The following is a 17,549-nucleotide window of genomic DNA, read 5'->3' as shown; positions in this document are numbered from 1 at the left end:
TGGGCAAGAGACTGACACAAGGGGACAAGGGATACAAGCACAAGGGGACACAAAGGGACAAGTGGGAAAGGGAGACTGACACACAGGGACTAGTGGGCAAAGGAGACTGACACAGCCCGAACAGTGGTATATCCAGCACAGCCCGCACAGTGGTATATACAGCACAGCCCGCATCTCTCGCCCCCCCCCCGAGAATGCCCCCACAGTCCAGTAAAAAAAAAAAAAAAAAAAAAACACACTCTCATTACCTTTCCTCTTGCCAGCGTTGCTTCCTGCTCCGGTCTCAGGCTCGGCTGCAGTCTGCCCGGGACACAGCAGGTGCGCGATGATATGACGTCATCGCGCACCCGCAGTGTCAGAGGCAGAGCGGGGAATGATGGGAGAGGGAGCGTCTGTAGACGCTCTCTCCTCCGTCATTGCATTCAACTGTACCGGCGTCATAGACGCCGGTATAGTTGAATGCGACGGCAGGGGGGTGAGTCGGCGGCGGGGGGGAGGAGGCGGATCGAGCTACCCATGACTGGCACCGGCTCTTCTGGCATTTGCCAGAAGTGCCTGATGGCCAGTCCGGCCCTGCTCTGACCTGCCGGCCCTGGGCCCTTGACCTGCCGGGCCTGGTCGCGATGGCGACCGCTGCAACCGCGGTAGTTACGCCCCTGTCCATACTGTACAATGGCCACACATAGTGCTCCATACTGTACAATGGCCACACATAGTGCTCTATACTGTACAATGGCCACACATGATAATGCCTACAGTATAATGGCCACACATAGTTACTCCTACACACGTGGCTGAGCTCCGTACACATTGCACATGCGGCTCCCCTCCGTACACCTCGTACACACCCGGCTCCGCTCTGTACACCTCATACACACGCGACTCCGGTCCGTACACCTCGTACACACCCGGCTCCGCTCCATATACCTCATACACACACGGCTCCGCTCCGTACACCTCATACACACCTAGCTCCGCTCCGTACACCTCGCACACACCCGGCTCCGCTCCGTACACCTTGTACACACACGGCTCCGCTCCATACACCTTGTACACACATGGCTCCGCTCCGTACACCTCATACACACGTGGCTCTGGTCCGTACACCTCGTACACACCCGGCTCCGCACCATACACCTCACACACACACACACGGCTCCGCTCCGTACACCTCGTACACACACGGCTCCGCTCCATACACCTCGTACACACCCAGCTCCGCTCCGTACACCTCGTACACACCCAGCTCCGCCTTGTACACCTCATACACACACGGCTCCGCTCCATACACCGCATACACACCCAGCAACGCTCCGTACACCTCGTACACACACGCGCTCCGCTCCATACACCGCATACACACCCAGCTCCGCTCCGTACACCTCGTACACACACGGCTCCGCTCCATACACCGCATACACACCCAGCTCCGCTCCGTACACCTCGTACACACACGGCTCCGCTCTGTACACCTCATACACACGCGACTCCGGTCCGTACACCTCGTACACACCCGGCTCCGCTCCATATACCTCATACACACATGGCTCCGCTCCGTACACCTCATACACACCTAGCTCCGCTCCGTACACCTCGCACACACCCGGCTCCGCTCCGTACACCTTGTACACACACGGCTCCGCTCCATACACCTTGTACACACATGGCTCCGCTCCGTACACCTCATACACACGTGGCTCTGGTCTGTACACCTCGTACACACCCGGCTCCGCACCATACACCTCACACACACACACACGGCTCCGCTCCGTACACCTCGTACACACACGGCTCCGCTCCATACACCTCGTACACACCCAGCTCCGCTCCGTACACCTCGTACACACCCAGCTCCGCCTTGTACACCTCATACACACACGGCTCCGCTCCATACACCGCATACACACCCAGCAACGCTCCGTACACCTCGTACACACACGCGCTCCGCTCCATACACCGCATACACACCCAGCTCCGCTCCGTACACCTCGTACACACACGGCTCCGCTCCATACACCGCATACACACCCAGCTCCACTCCGTACACCTTGTACACACACGGCTCCGCTCTGTACACCTCATACACACGCGGCTCTGATCCGTACACCTCGTACACACCCGGCTCCGCTCCGTACACCTCATACACACCCAGCTCCACCTTGTACACCTCATACACACCCGGCTCCGCTCCGTACACCTCATATACACACACGGCTCCGCTCTGTACACCTCATACACACACTGCTCTGCTACATCCACACAAACCCCTCCTGACCTCACACAAAAGCTTACCCTCCTCCAGCACGATGACAACCAGCACTGCACTACTGTCCTGCACTACACGGAAGCCCTTGATCATGTGACTCCGACTCCTCCCCTCCTGTGACCTCATCACAGGTCCTGTGCGCACAGAGCACTGCAGCCATAGTTGTGTGCGGCTCTCTGCGGTGGAGGGGCTCTGCTGCGGGACAAGTGCAGTCCCACCCGTGATCGCGCATGCACTGAGAGCCTGCACGTGCACCAGGGCCTGTAAAGAAGGTTTATTTAAAGGGCCGGCGGCCCATTTTGTAGCTCAGAGTTCTTAGGGGCCCGCCCAGTCTGCTGGACTGGAGGGGCCCCTAAGACTGCGGGCCCCGTCGCAATTGCGACCCCTGCGACCGCGGTAGTTACGCCCCTGGTAGTACAGTTCACCCTTGTTGTGGGGCAGTTGCATTATTGCATCAAGAATTTCCATTTTCCCCTTGCTCTAGTATTCTAATACAGCACAATTATGGTTCTACTGTGTTGTAAAGGGAAGCTAAATAAATGTTGAATAACTTGTTTTCATTTCTTCAATAATCTTTTCCAACTGAAAAGATAATCTTTGTAGTTTGGTACTTTTAATATTGGAAATCCTACAAATGGAACTCCAGACCTTCATATTCCTATAAATGGGGGGGAAATTACTAATGGTCCACCGACTATGTTTTAGACAAAAACATTTTTTAGGCCTAATTAATGTTTCACACTGTACAAATGTAATCCAGTACAGTTTAATTGTAGGAAATACTTTTTGCCCTGCGGCTGAAGCATTTTGTGATATCTGTGGTAAGACAGAGAAATGCGGAAGGGAAAGAGATCACGGTAAGGCTGCCGTCACACTAGTAGTATTTTACATCAGTATTTGTAAGCCAAAACCAGGAGTGGAACAAATAGAGGAAAAGTATAATAGAAACATAAGCACCACTTCTGCATTTATCACCCACTCCTGGTTTTGGCTTACAAATACTGATGTAAAACACTGACCAAATACTGCTAGTGTGATGGTAGCCTAATAGTGATCTAAATACTGAGATGTGTAAAGAGGAATGCTGGGAGGACACAGATTGTGGTTTTATATCCACTTCATCTACATGTAAAATTTGTTATGTAAAGCTGATAATTAAAAAAAAAATTACTCTATTGTTGGCAGGGCGCAGTTCCATACCACGAATATCTATTTGCTCTTCCTGTCCAATTCTATAATTTTTTTTTAATTGATATTTTTTTTAACTCCTCATTGGGAGATAGGAGACACAAGAAACGATAGGTGAACTCTGAAGAGACCTCAGACACCCCTTTGCAAACAATAACATGGCTGTTGCATCACGGAATAAGTTCACCCTCGTGTTCTAGTGGTGGTATCGGAAGAGATGTGGAGGATGTCCTCATATGAATGTTTTCCCAATTTAAAGGAACAGGTCTCCTATACTTGGAATGCCAATACACTAAATGCATTGGCTGACAAACATTTCTCCATGGGGAGTACATTTTTAAAAATTTTTTACGGGCCTCATAGACACCCTTGAAAAAAAATAAACTGGCTGTTGCATCACAGAACACATTCACCCGTTCACCCTGGCATTCTAGTGGTGGTGTCTGAAGAGAAGTGTAGGATGTCCTCCTATGAATGTTTTCCTAATTTAAAGGAGCAAGTCTCCTATACTTGGAATGCCCATACACTAAGTGCATGGGCTGACAAACATTTCCCCATGGGGTGTACATTTTTTTTTTTTTAAATGCGGGCCTCAAAGACACCCTTGATAAAAATAGACTGGCTGTAGCATCATAGAACAGGTTCACCCTGGTGTTTCAGTGATGGTGGATGATGAAGATGAGAAGGAGTTGTAGGACACGATATAGCCAAAATCAGAAAGCATATACCCATGTGTGGGTGTGAAGAGAATACACCTCCCAAAAAGACACTGTACTGGAGGTTATGTTTCGCCGTCATTTGGTGGTGTAGAGAAGTCTTGCCCAATCCAGCCCTTGTTCATTTTTATAAGAGTCAGCCTGTCGGCATTTTCATTTGACAGGTTAAGGCGCATATCTGTTATAATTCCACCAGCGGCACTAAGAACCCAGTCTGAAAAAATGCTAGCGGCAGGGCAGCGCAGGCCAGGACCTCCAAAGCATAGAGAGGCAGTTCATGCCACATGTCCAGCTTGGATACCCAATAATTAAAAGGCACAAAGGAATCACGGAGGATGTTGGTACGGTCAGCAAGGTCACCTCACCATCTTCCCCAACATTCCATTCCTTGTGACATTACCCTGCACCTCTGGGCCAGGGCGGTGGGAGCGTCTGAGAAAACTGTCCTAGAACTTTGTCAGTGATGCCCTGCCACTGCTGGATTGGAGTTGAGTCTCTCTCGCCTGTACTCCTTGGTTGTTCAATGCACTGTGACGTCTGCCGCCAGTGTTTTGTAGCTGATGAATTTTTTTAATAATTCCACAATAATGGCCCTTTGGTACTGCACAATTTTAGCACACCTGTCTGCCTTCAGAAGAAGAGATTGACAGTTCTCCTTGTAGCGTGGGTCTAAAAGTGTCACCACCCAGTAATGACTGTCACCCAAAATTTTTACAATGCGAGGGTCACGGGAAAGGCAGCACAACATGAAGTCAGCCATGCATGCCAGACTGGTAACAGGAATGCCTTCCGTGTCCTCAACAACAGGACGAGTGACCAAGGTATCCTCCTCCCTCTCCTCAGGCAATCCACACTGAACAGACGGTATGACAGTTGTGCTTGCAGTACCGTCTATACCGCATGAAAATAGCTCTTGTTCTTCCTCCTCCTCCTCTTCCTCATTGTCAACCAATCCATGTTGGGATAACATGAGGCTGGGCTGTGTGTAATCACCCTGTATGGTTCCTTGCTCCATGTCCTCGTGCAATGCATCCTCTTTAATTGTGAGCAGAGAGCTTTTCAAAATGCAGAGAAGTGGGATGGTGAAGCTAATTATAGTGTCATCGCCACTTACCATCTTGGTGGACTCCTCAAAGTTTTGCAGGATTGTACAGATGTCTGACATCCATGTCCACTCATGAGGTCTTATGTGTGGAGTCTAGTGTTGAGCGATACCTTCCGATATCGGAAAGTATCGGTATCGGAAAGTATCGGCCGATACCGTCAAAGTATCGGATCTAATCCGATACCGATACCCGATCCCAATGCAAGTCAATGGGACGAAAATATCGGAATTAAAATAAACCCTTTCTTTCCTTGTAGGTTAATTCTACATGAAGGAAAACAACTAAGAATAATGTAGGATGTATTGGGGGAGGTGGCGGAGACATTAAAGGCACAGAGGTTTAGCCCAAACAAATAGAATAGCAGGTTTTTTTGTTTTTTTATGACATTCGGCGTTAGAAAGATTTTGACTATTTTTTTTTTTATTTTGTCAGATATTGATGTTTCACTACTTCCACGTCCTTCACCTTCTTTTTTACTTCTCCCACACTTACTTCTTCATTATCCTCATCATCAGCTTCTTTGACATCAACTATCTTCACCTTATTCATCTTATTCTACCTCTAATTTTTTTTTTTTACATTGTTCATATTCTTTTTATTTAACTATTATCTTTTTCATATTCAACTTCTTCATCATATTCTTATTTGTGACAGGCATTCCCGTAGTTGTTATCTATAAAAGTTTGAAGATTACACCTTCCGTTCTGCCTGTCACAAAAGAGTTACATTTGTCCGCGTTCAGTTTGGCCTGCAGCATCAGGCTTTATCCAGGGGCACCACGAGGAGGAACGGACTCACCCCCATACACTGCTTAGTCTTCTTCTGCTTATAATTTAGATAATATCTTTTGCTCTGATATTTAGTCTTATGCTTAATGTTCTTCTGCTCTTTGTTCTGCAGCCTCTTGTTCTTCTGCTTCTCGGTCTCCCATGTCGTCGTCGTCTCCAGGGTCGTCGTCTCCGGGGTCGTCGTCATTGGGGTCGTCGTCATCGGGGTCGTCTTCAGGGTCATCGTCTCCAGGGTCGTCGTCATCTTGGTGGTTGTCGTCTCTGGTGTCGTCATCATCTTAGGGGTGGTCTTCCGGGTCATCGTCTTTAGGGTCTTGAACTTGGAAATGTAGCAGAAGGTACAAGAAGGCTGAGAAAATGCCGAGAAACAGCTGATGGAACTGGAACTCGGATGGCTACCCGAAGGTCCAAGAGCCAATGGAACTACCGTGGACCAGCTGACGTTACTGGAACCCGGTTACTAAGCAGGAGGTACCCGTGCCTGAAAGCACTACCAAGGACCACCTGACGTTGGTGGAACTCGGATACCCAGAGGGAGGCACCTAAGCCAAAGGCTCTGCCCGGAACCAGCTGACGGTACTGGAACCAGGATGGGGAGCAGAAGGTACAAGAGAAAAAGACACTGCCGAGAACCAGCTGACGGTACTGGAACCCGGATGGGTAGCCGAAGGTCCAAGAGCCAATGGAACTACTGAGGACCAGCTGACGTTACTGGAACCCGGTTACTAAGCAGGAGGTACCCGTGCCTGAAAGCACTACCAAGGACCACCTGACGTTGGTGGAACTCGGATACCCAGAGGGAGGCACCTAAGCCAAAGGCTCTGCCCGGAACCAGCTGACGGTACTGGAACCAGGATGGGGAGCAGAAGGTACAAGAGCAAAAGACACTGCCGAGAACCAGCTGACGGTACTGGAACCCGGATGGGTAGCCGAAGGTCCAAGAGCCAATGGAACTACCGAGGACCAGCTGACGTTACTGGAACCCGGTTACTAAGCAGGAGGTACCCATGCCTGAAAGCACTACCAAGGACCACCTGACGTTGGTGGAACTCGGATACCCAGAGGGAGGCACCTAAGCCAAAGGCTCTGCCCGGAACCAGCTGACGGTACTGGAACCAGGATGGGGACCTATTCCAGCTTGTCTTCCTAGAGCCCCAACTGGCGGTGTTAGAGCCCAGGGTCAGCAGAAAAAGGAGCAGGGGGAGGGGAGTGTAGGCTGAAGCCTGCACTGGCGGCAGCTTTGGGTCTGTTGTGCCTGCGTGGCGGTCGCAGGACACGTTGCCGGCTACACAGCAGGGGAACAGCTGGCGGTGCTGAACCCCACTGACACATTGGCGAGGTGTTTGGCTCTGTGCAGCCAGCACTTCCGGACAGCAACTAGCGGTGTTGGAGCCCGGGCTCTGCCGGTGGAGCAGAGTGTAGGCCGAAGCCTAATTGAACCGATTTCAAAGGTAACCTTTAACCCCCCCTCAGGGGTTACAAACTAGAAGAGCCACAGCTTATGCAGCAGTAGTGCCACACAAGTCAAAGGTTGCTCTTTTAATTTTTCTCCTTGCACACGCCGAATGAAACACGTATAACATTTAGCCCTTTATACAGTCAAACTGTGTTGGAGGCGTGAGTTCCCTTCGTAATGAGACGCAGCACAGCTGACAAAAATGCCACCTTGGTGCTTTGCGCGGCCTCCTGAGCTTCGTTATTTGTTGCACAGGAGTCTGCGCTGTCGTGTTATCCCTTGGCCTTGCGCTGTTAGCGCTGCCCATCTTCTGACATCATTTCATGTCGGCTGTTGCGGTTTGCGATGACCATGAATCCGACCCACGCAGTGTCTTTACATTGTTAAAACACTGCGGGGCTGGGATTCATGGCCTGGCGCAGTACATATGTTCGCCTCTCGCACTCGGGTCCTTACACCCGCTTCAGACTGTGCGGCGTCAGCTGATCCCTTATCGCATGCCACGGCCATGAAGCCGCACAGTCCGAAGAAGGCGGAAGGAGATGAGGGATAGGCGAAGAAATGCAGCGTTCATGCCCGTCAATCACACCCTCGCAGTCAAAATAAATAAGACACCGAGGGGGGTTGTGTGGGGCAAGGCGGCGGCATAGGCGCAGCCAGCCAAACAATGAGGCCAGAAGACGGGCAGCGCTACCAAGGAGCTTGTTGCGTGTCAATACAAAGGAAAATCACACCTGAGGGACGTTTTAATGGTCTCAGAGGACTCATTTTAGACGTGTTCAGTTCCCCATGGGCAAGGAGAATAAGTTTCCGAGCCACCTTGCACACATGCAGCATTACTGCTGTACAAGGTGGCTGTAAAACATAGAAACACCTGGGGGAGGGGGGACAGGTTCCCTTCAATTTCAGTTCTTGTGTCTGCGTAGCTGTCGCAGGACACGTTGCCGGCTACACAGCAGGGGAACAGCTGGCGGTGCTGGACCCCACTGACACATTGGCTGGTGTTTTTCTCTGTGCAGCTAGCAGTACCGGGCCCCAACTGGCGGTGTTAGAGCCCAGGGTCAGCAGGAGGAGGAGCAGGAGGAGGAGCAGGGGGAGGGGAGTGTAGGCCGAAGCCTGCACTGGCAGCAGCTTTGGGTCTGTTGTGCCTGCGTGGCGGTCGCAGGACACGTTGCCGGCTACACAGCAGGGGAACAGCTGGCGGTGCTGAACCCCACTGACACATTGGCGAGGTGTTTGGCTCTGTGCAGCCAGCACTTCCGGACAGCAACTAGCGGTGTTGGAGCCCGGGCTCTGCCGGTGGAGCAGAGTGTAGGCCGAAGCCTAATTGAACCGATTTCAAAGGTAACCTTTAACCCCCCCCCTCAGGGGTTACAAACTAGAAGAGCCACAGCTTATGCAGCAGTAGTGCCACACAAGTCAAAGGTTGCTCTTTTAATTTTTCTCCTTGCACACGCCGAATGAAACACGTATAACATTTAGCCCTTTATACAGTCAAACTGTGTTGGAGGCGTGAGTTCCCTTCGTAATGAGACGCAGCACAGCTGACAAAAATGCCACCTTGGTGCTTTGCGCGGCCTCCTGAGCTTCGCTATTTGTTGCACAGGAGTCTGCGCTGTCGTGTTATCCCTTGGCCTTGCGCTGTTAGCGCTGCCCATCTTCTGACATCATTTCATGTCGGCTGTTGCGGTTTGCGATGACCATGAATCCGACCCACGCAGTGTCTTTACATTGTTAAAACACTGCGGGGCTGGGATTCATGGCCTGGCGCAGTACATATGTTCGCCTCTCGCACTCGGGTCCTTACACCCGCTTCAGACTGTGCGGCGTCAGCTGATCCCTTATCGCATGCCACGGCCATGAAGCCGCACAGTCCGAAGAAGGCGGAAGGAGATGAGGGATAGGCGAAGAAATGCAGCGTTCATGCCCGTCAATCACACCCTCGCAGTCAAAATAAATAAGACACCGAGGGGCGTTGTGTGGGGCAAGGCGGCGGCATAGGCGCAGCCAGCCAAACAATGAGGCCAGAAGACGGGCAGCGCTACCAAGGAGCTTGTTGCGTGTCAATACAAAGGAAAATCACACCTGAGGGACGTTTTAATGGTCTCAAAGGACTCATTTTAGACGTGTTCAGTTCCCCATGGGCAAGGAGAATAAGTTTCCGAGCCACCTTGCACACATGCAGCATTACTGCTGTACAAGGTGGCTGTAAAACATAGAAACACCTGGGGGAGGGGGGACAGGTTCCCTTCAATTTCAGTTCTTGTGTCTGCGTAGCTGTCGCAGGACACGTTGCCGGCTACATAGCAGGGGAACAGCTGGCGGTGCTGGACCCCACTGACACATTGGCTGGTGTTTTTCTCTGTGCAGCTAGCAGTACCGGGCCCCAACTGGCGGTGTTAGAGCCCATGGTCAGCAGGAGGAGGAGCAGGAGGAAGAGCAGGGGGAGGGGAGTGTAGGCCGAAGCCTGCACTGGCGGCAGCTTTGGGTCTGTTGTGCCTGCGTGGCAGTCGCAGGACACGTTGCCGGCTACACAGCAGGGGAACAGCTGGCGGTGCTGAACCCCACTGACACATTGGCGAGGTGTTTGGCTCTGTGCAGCCAGCACTTCCGGACAGCAACTAGCGGTGTTGGAGCCCGGGCTCTGCCGGTGGAGCAGAGTGTAGGCCGAAGCCTAATTGAACCGATTTCAAAGGTAACCTTTAACCCCCCCTCAGGGGTCACAAACTAGAAGAGCCACAGCTTATGCAGCAGTAGTGCCGCACAAGTCAAAGGTTGCTCTTTTAATTTTTCTCCTTGCACACGCCGAATGAAACACGTATAACATTTAGCCCTTTATACAGTCAAACTGTGTTGGAGGCGTGAGTTCCCTTCGTAATGAGACGCAGCACAGCTGACAAAAATGCCACCTTGGTGCTTTGCGCGGCCTCCTGAGCTTCGTTATTTGTTGCACAGGAGTCTGCGCTGTCGTGTTATCCCTTGGCCTTGCGCTGTTAGCGCTGCCCATCTTCTGACATAATTTCATGTCGGCTGTTGCGGTTTGCGATGACCATGAATCCGACCCACGCAGTGTCTTTACATTGTTAAAACACTGCGGGGCTGGGATTCATGGCCTGGCGCAGTACATATGTTCGCCTCTCACACTCGGGTCCTTACACCCGCTTCAGACTGTGCGGCGTCAGCTGATCCCTTATCGCATGCCACGGCCATGAAGCCGCACAGTCCGAAGAAGGCGGAAGGAGATGAGGGATAGGCGAAGAAATGCAGCGTTCATGCCCGTCAATCACACCCTCGCAGTCAAAATAAATAAGACACCAAGGGGCGTTGTGTGGGGCAAGGCGGCGGCATAGGCGCAGCCAGCCAAACAATGAGGCCAGAAGACGGGCAGCGCTACCAAGGAGCTTGTTGCGTGTCAATACAAAGGAAAATCACACCTGAGGGACGTTTTAATGGTCTCAGAGGACTCATTTTAGAAGTGTTCAGTTCCCCATGGTCAAGGAGAATAAGTTTCCGAGCCACCTTGCACACATGCAGCATTACTGCTGTACAAGGTGGCTGTAAAACATAGAAACACCTGGGGGAGGGGGGACAGGTTCCCTTCAATTTCAGTTCTTGTATCTGCGTGGCTGTCGCAGGACACGTTGCCGGCTACACAGCAGGGGAACAGCTGGCGGTGCTGGACCCCACTGACACATTGGCTGGTGTTTTTCTCTGTGCAGCTAGCAGTACCGGGCCCCAACTGGCGGTGTTAGAGCCCAGGGTCAGCAGGAGGAGGAGCAGGGGGAGGGGAGTGTAGGCCGAAGCCTGCACTGGCGGCAGCTTTGGGTCTGTTGTGCCTGCGTGGCGGTCGCAGGACACGTTGCCGGCTACACAGCAGGGGAACAGCTGGCGGTGCTGAACCCCACTGACACATTGGCGAGGTGTTTGGCTCTGTGCAGCCAGCACTTCCGGACAGCAACTAGCGGTGTTGGAGCCCGGGCTCTGCCGATGGAGCAGAGTGTAGGCCGAAGCCTAATTGAACCGATTTCAAAGGTAACCTTTAACCCCCCCTCAGGGGTTGCAAACTAGAAGAGCCACGGCTTATGCAGCAGTAGTGCCGCACAAGTCAAAGGTTGCTCTTTTAATTTTTCTCCTTGCACACGCCGAATGAAACACGTATAACATTTAGCCCTTTATACAGTCAAACTGTGTTGGAGGCCTGAGTTCCCTTCGTAATGAGACACAGCACAGCTGGCAAAAATGCCACCTTGGTGCTTGGCGCGGCCTCCTGAGCATCGTTATTTGCTGCACAGGAGTCTGCGCTGTCGTGTTATCCCTTGGCCTTGCGCTGTTAGCGCTGCCCGTCCTCTGACAACATTTGATGTCGGCCGGTGCGGTTCGCGATGACCATGAATCCCAGCCCCGCAGTGTCTTAACATTGTTAAAACACTGCGGGGCTGGGATTCATGGCCTGGCGCAGTACATATGTTCGCCTCTCGCTTGGGTTCTTACACCTGCTTCAGACTATGCAGCGTCAGCTGATCCCTTATCGCATGCCATGGCCATGAAGCCGCACAGTCCGAAGAAGGCGGAAGGAGATGAGGGATAGGCGAAGAAATGCACCGTTCATGCCCGTCAATCACACCCTCGCAGTCCAAATAAATAAGACACCGAGGGGCGTTGTGTGGGTCAGGGCGGCCGCAGAGGCGCAGGCAGCCAAACAATGATGCCAGAAGACGGGCAGCGCTACCAAGGGGGTTGCAGCGTGTCATTACAAAGGAAAGTCACACCACCGGGACGGTTAAATGGTCACACAGAGGACACATTTAAGACGTGTTTTCAGTTCCACATGTGCGAGGAGAATACGTTTATGAGCCACCTTGCACACATGCAGCATTACCGCTGTACGAGGTGGCTGTAAAACGTACAAACACCTGGGGGAGGGGGGACAGGTTCCCTTCAATTTCAGTTCTTGTGTCTGCGTGGCTTTTGCAGGACACGATGCCGGCTACACAGCAGGGGAACAGCTGGCGGTGCTGGACCCCACTGACACATTGGCTGGTGTTTTTCTCTGTACAGCTAGCAGTACCGGGCCCCAACTGGCGGTGTTAGAGCCCAGGGTCAGCAGGAGGAGGAGATGGAGCAGAGTGTAGGCCGAAGCCTGCACTGGCGGCAGCTTTGGGTCTGTTGTGCCTGCGTGGCTGTTGCAGGACACGTTGCCGGCTGCACAGCAGGGGAACAGCTGGCGGTGCTGAACCCCACTGACACATTGGCTGGTGTTTTTCTCTGTGCAGCTAGCACATCTGGGCCCCAACTGGTGCTGTTAGAGCCCAGGGTCAGCAGGAGGAGGAGAGGGAGCAGAGTGTAGGCCGAAGCCTGCACTGGAGCAAGTTGAAAGGGAAACTTTAACCCCCCCCAGGCGTTTGTAGCTGAAAGAGCCATCGTGTACAGCACTAATGCTGGAAAAGGTAAACTTAGCTCTTTTAATTATGGTCCTTGCACATGCTGAACCTAACACTTATGAAAAGTGTCCCCTCCTACCGTGATACCGTCCGGTAGGTGGAACTTTCCTTTGTGATGTGACGCAGCACAGCCGTCATTCTTAACCCCTTGGCGCCGTGCGCCGCCTCCTCAGCGTTGTTTGAATCAGTCCCGGAGCCTGCGCTGTTAGGTTAGCCCTTGGCCATGCACACATTTTGCGCTGCCCGTCTTCTGACATCATTTGGTGTCAGGCTGGCTGCGCCTGTGCGGCCGCGCTGGCCGAGATCCCGCCTCGTACTGTCTTCTGATTTAATCCCACTGGGGGCCTGAGATCCGTGGCCATGCGCAGTGCATATCCTCGCCTCTCACTCCCCTCCCTACGGCTTCTTCAGACTGTGCGGTGTCACGGCCGTGGCATGCTATTAGGGACCAGCTGACACCGCACAGTTTGAAGAAGCCGTAGGGAGATGAGTGAGAGGTGGAGGTTCAGATATGCACTGCGCATGTCCATGGATCTCAGGCCCCCAGTGGGATGAAATCAGAAGACAGTACGAGGCGGGATCTCGGCCAGCACGGCCGCACAGGCGCAGCCAGCCTGACACCAAATGATGTCAGAAGACGGGCAGCGCAAAATGTGTGCATGGCCAAGGGCTAACCTAACAGCGCAGGCTCCGGGACTGATTCAAACAACGCTGAGGAGGTGGCGCACGGCGCCAAGGGGGTAAGAATGACGGCTGTGCTGCGTCACATCACAAAGGAAAGTTCCACCTACCGGACGGTATCACGGTAGGAGGGGACACTTTTCATAAGTGTTAGGTTCAGCATGTGCAAGGAGCACCACGAAAAGAGGCACTTTTTCCCTTTGCATCATTACTGCTGCACAAGGTGGCTCCTTCAGTAACAAACGCCTGGGGGGGGACAGGTTCCCTTAAATTTAACTTGTTGTGCCTGCGTGGCGGTCGCAGTACACGTTGCCGTATACACAGCAGGGGAACAGCTGACGTTACTGAACCCCACTAACACATTGGCGAGGTGTTTGGCTCTGTGCGGACAGCACTTCTGGACAGCAACTAGCGGTGTTGGAGCCCAGGGACAGGTGAAGGAGGAAGAGGTGGAGGAGGTAGGAGGGATTGCCACACACACAGCAGGGGAACAGCTGACGTTACTGAACCCCAATAACAGAGGAGGGACTGTTGACTGTGCGTACAGCACTACCAGGCAACAACTAGCGGTGTTGGAGCCCAGGGACAGATGGAGGAGGTGGAGGAGGTAGGAGGAGGTAGGAGGGATTGCCACACACACAGCAGGGAAACAGCTGACGTTACTGAACCCCAATAACAGAGGAGGGACTGTTGACTGTGCGTACAGCACTACCAGGCAACAACTAGCGGTGTTGGAGCCCAGGGACAGGTGGAGGAGGTGGAGGAGGTAGGAGGAGGTAGGAGGGATTGCCACACACACAGCAGGGGAACAGCTGACGTTACTGAACCCCAATAACAGAGGAGGGACTGTTGACTGTGCGTACAGCACTACCAGGCAACAACTAGCGGTGTTGGAGCCCAGGGACAGGTGGAGGAGTAGGAGGTGGAGGAGGTAGGAGGAGGTAGGAGGGATTGCCACACACACAGCAGGGAAACAGCTGACGTTACTGAACCCCAATAACAGAGGAGGGACTGTTGACTGTGCGTACAGCACTACCAGGCAACAACTAGCGGTGTTGGAGCCCAGGGACAGGTGGAGGAGGAGGAGGTGGAGGAGGTAGGAGGGATTGCCACACACACAGCAGGGGAACAGCTGACGTTACTGAACCCCAATAACAGAGGAGGGACTGTTGACTGTGCGTACAGCACTACCAGGCAACAACTAGCGGTGTTGGAGCCCAGGGACAGGAGGAGAAGCAGAGGAACACAATGTAGGCCGAAGCCTGATTGGAGAAAGTCGAAAGGGAACCTTTAACCCCCCCCAAGGCATTTGTAGCTGAAAGAGCCAGCTTGTGCAGCAAAAAAGATGCAAAAGGAAAAGGTGGCTCTTTTCATGATGCTCCTTGCAAACACAGAACTAAACACTTATAAAATGTGTCCCCTGATACCGTGTGACCGTCCCGGAGGTGGGACTTTCCTTCGTAATATGACGCAGCACAGCCGTCATTCCTACCTCCTTGGCGCCGTTCCCCGGCTCCTCAGCGTTGTTTGATTCCGTCCCGGAGCCTGCGCTGTTATGTTATCCCTTGGCCAGGCACACTTAGCGCTGCCCATCTTCTGACATCATTTGGTGTCAGGCTGGCTGCGCCTGTGCGGCCGTGCTGGCCGAGAGCCCGCCTCGCAGTGTCGTCTAATGTAATCCCACCGCGGGCCTGGGATCCGTGGCCATGCGCAGTGCATATCCTCGCCTCTCACTCCCCTCCCTACGGCTTCTTAAGACTGTGCGGTGTCACGGCCGTGGCATGCTATTAGGGACCAGCTGACACCGCACAGTCTGAAGAAGCCGTAGGGAGATGAGTGAGAGGTGGAGGTTCAGATATGCACTGCGCATGTCCATGGATCTCAGGCCCCCAGTGGGATGAAATCAGAAGACACTGCGAGGCGGGCTCTCGGCCAGCGCGGCCGCACAGGCGCAGCCATCCTGACACCAAATGATGTCAGAAGACGGGCAGCGCTAAGTGTGCCTGGCCAAGGGATAACATAACAGCGCAGGCTCCGGGACGGAATCAAACAACGCTGAGGAGCCGGGGCACGGCGCCAAGGGGGTAGGAATGACGGCTGTGCTGCGTCATATTACGAAGGAAAGTCCCACCTCCGGGATGGTTTTACGGTATCAGTGGACACATTTTATAAGTGTTAAGTTCTGCGTGTGCAAGGAGCTAGACAAAAATAGCTACCTTTTCCTTGTGCCGCATTACTGCTGCACAAGGTGGCTCTGTCAGTAACAAACGCCTTGGGGGGGGGGGACAGGTTCCCTTACATTTCAGTTGTTGTGTCAGCATGGCGGTCGCAGGACACATTGCCGGCTACACAGCTGGGGATCAGCTGACGTTACTGAAACCCAATAACACTGGGTCGTATGTTTTGACTGTGCAGACGGCACTTCTGAGCCTCAACTGGCGGTGTTGGAGCCCAGGAATTTAAGTTCGGGTGGTAGAAAGATGAACACAACAGGAGACCTGGATACTGTAGACAGTCACCTAATTATTTAATCAGGAAGAGGAGTGGCAAATTCCTGCGAGATCCAGGCCTTGTTCATTTTCAGGAAAGTAAGCCGGTCAACGTTATCGGAGGATAGTCGCATGCGACGGTCAGTTAGTACACCACCTGCAGCACTAAAGACACGTTCCGATAATACACTGGCCGCAGGGCAAGACAGCACCTCCAATGCATACTGGCTTAGCTCTGGCCATGTATCCAGCTTTGAGACCCAAAACTTGAAAGGGGAAGAGCCGTCTGGGAGTGTCATGAATCCCCAATGGCTAGGGATAGCACAGGACAAGCAAAGTACAAATAAATAACGGACGAGCTCTAGGGTGATGGAACCTGGGCTGACCGCTGCCCTACGCCTGACAAACGCAACTAGAGATAGCCAGGGAGCGTGCCTACGTTGGTTCTAGACGCCACGCACCAGCCTAAGAGCTAACTAGTACTGCAGAGAAAATAAGACCTCACTTGCCTCCAGAGGAATGAACCCCAAAAGATATAGTTGCCCCCTCACATGTATTGACGGTGAAATGAGAGGAAGGCACACACATAGAGATGATATATATAGCTTTAGCAAATTGAGGCCCGCTGTAAACTAGAAAGCAGAAAGATACAAAAGGGGACTGAGCGGTCAGCAAAAAACCCTAATCAAAAATACCATCCTGAGATTACAAGAACCCATGTGCCAACTCATGGCACATGGGGAGAACCTCAGTCCACTAGAGCTACCAGCTAGCATAGAGACATAATAAGCAAGCTGGACAAAAAACCAAACAACTGAAAATCAGCACTTAGCTTATCCTGAAAGATCTGGGAGCAGGTAGGCAGGAACCAAACAGAGCACATCTGAATACATTGATAGCCGGCAAGGGAATGACAGAAAGGCCAGGTAAAATAGGAAACACCCAGCCTCTGATGGACAGGTGGAAACCAAAGGCCGCAACCCACCAAAGTCACCCAGTACCAGCAGCAACCACCAGAGGGAGCCCACAAACAGAATCCACAACAGTACCCCCCCCTTGAGGAGGGGTCACCGAACCCTCACGAGAACCCCCAGGGCGATCAGGGTGAGCTCTATGGAAGGCGCGGACCAAATCAGTCGCATGAACATCGGAGGCGACCACCCAGGAATTATCCTCCTGACCATAACCCTTCCACTTAACCAAATACTGGAGTTTGCGTCTGGAAACACGAGAATCCAAGATCTTCTGAACAACATACTCCAATTCTCCCTCCACCAGCACCGGAGCAGGAGGCTCAACCAACGGAACAACGGGCACCTCATACCTCCGCAACAACGACCGATGGAACACATTATGAATAGCAAACGATGCTGGGAGATCCAAACGAAAAGATACAGGGTTAAGAATCTCCGAGATCC

The sequence above is a fragment of the Ranitomeya variabilis genome, chromosome 5, assembly GCF_051348905.1.
Source record: "Ranitomeya variabilis isolate aRanVar5 chromosome 5, aRanVar5.hap1, whole genome shotgun sequence".
In the NCBI taxonomy this organism is placed as follows: domain Eukaryota; kingdom Metazoa; phylum Chordata; class Amphibia; order Anura; family Dendrobatidae; genus Ranitomeya; species Ranitomeya variabilis.
The sequence above is the reverse complement of the archived record's forward strand: the minus strand, read 5'-3'. Positions refer to the sequence as shown.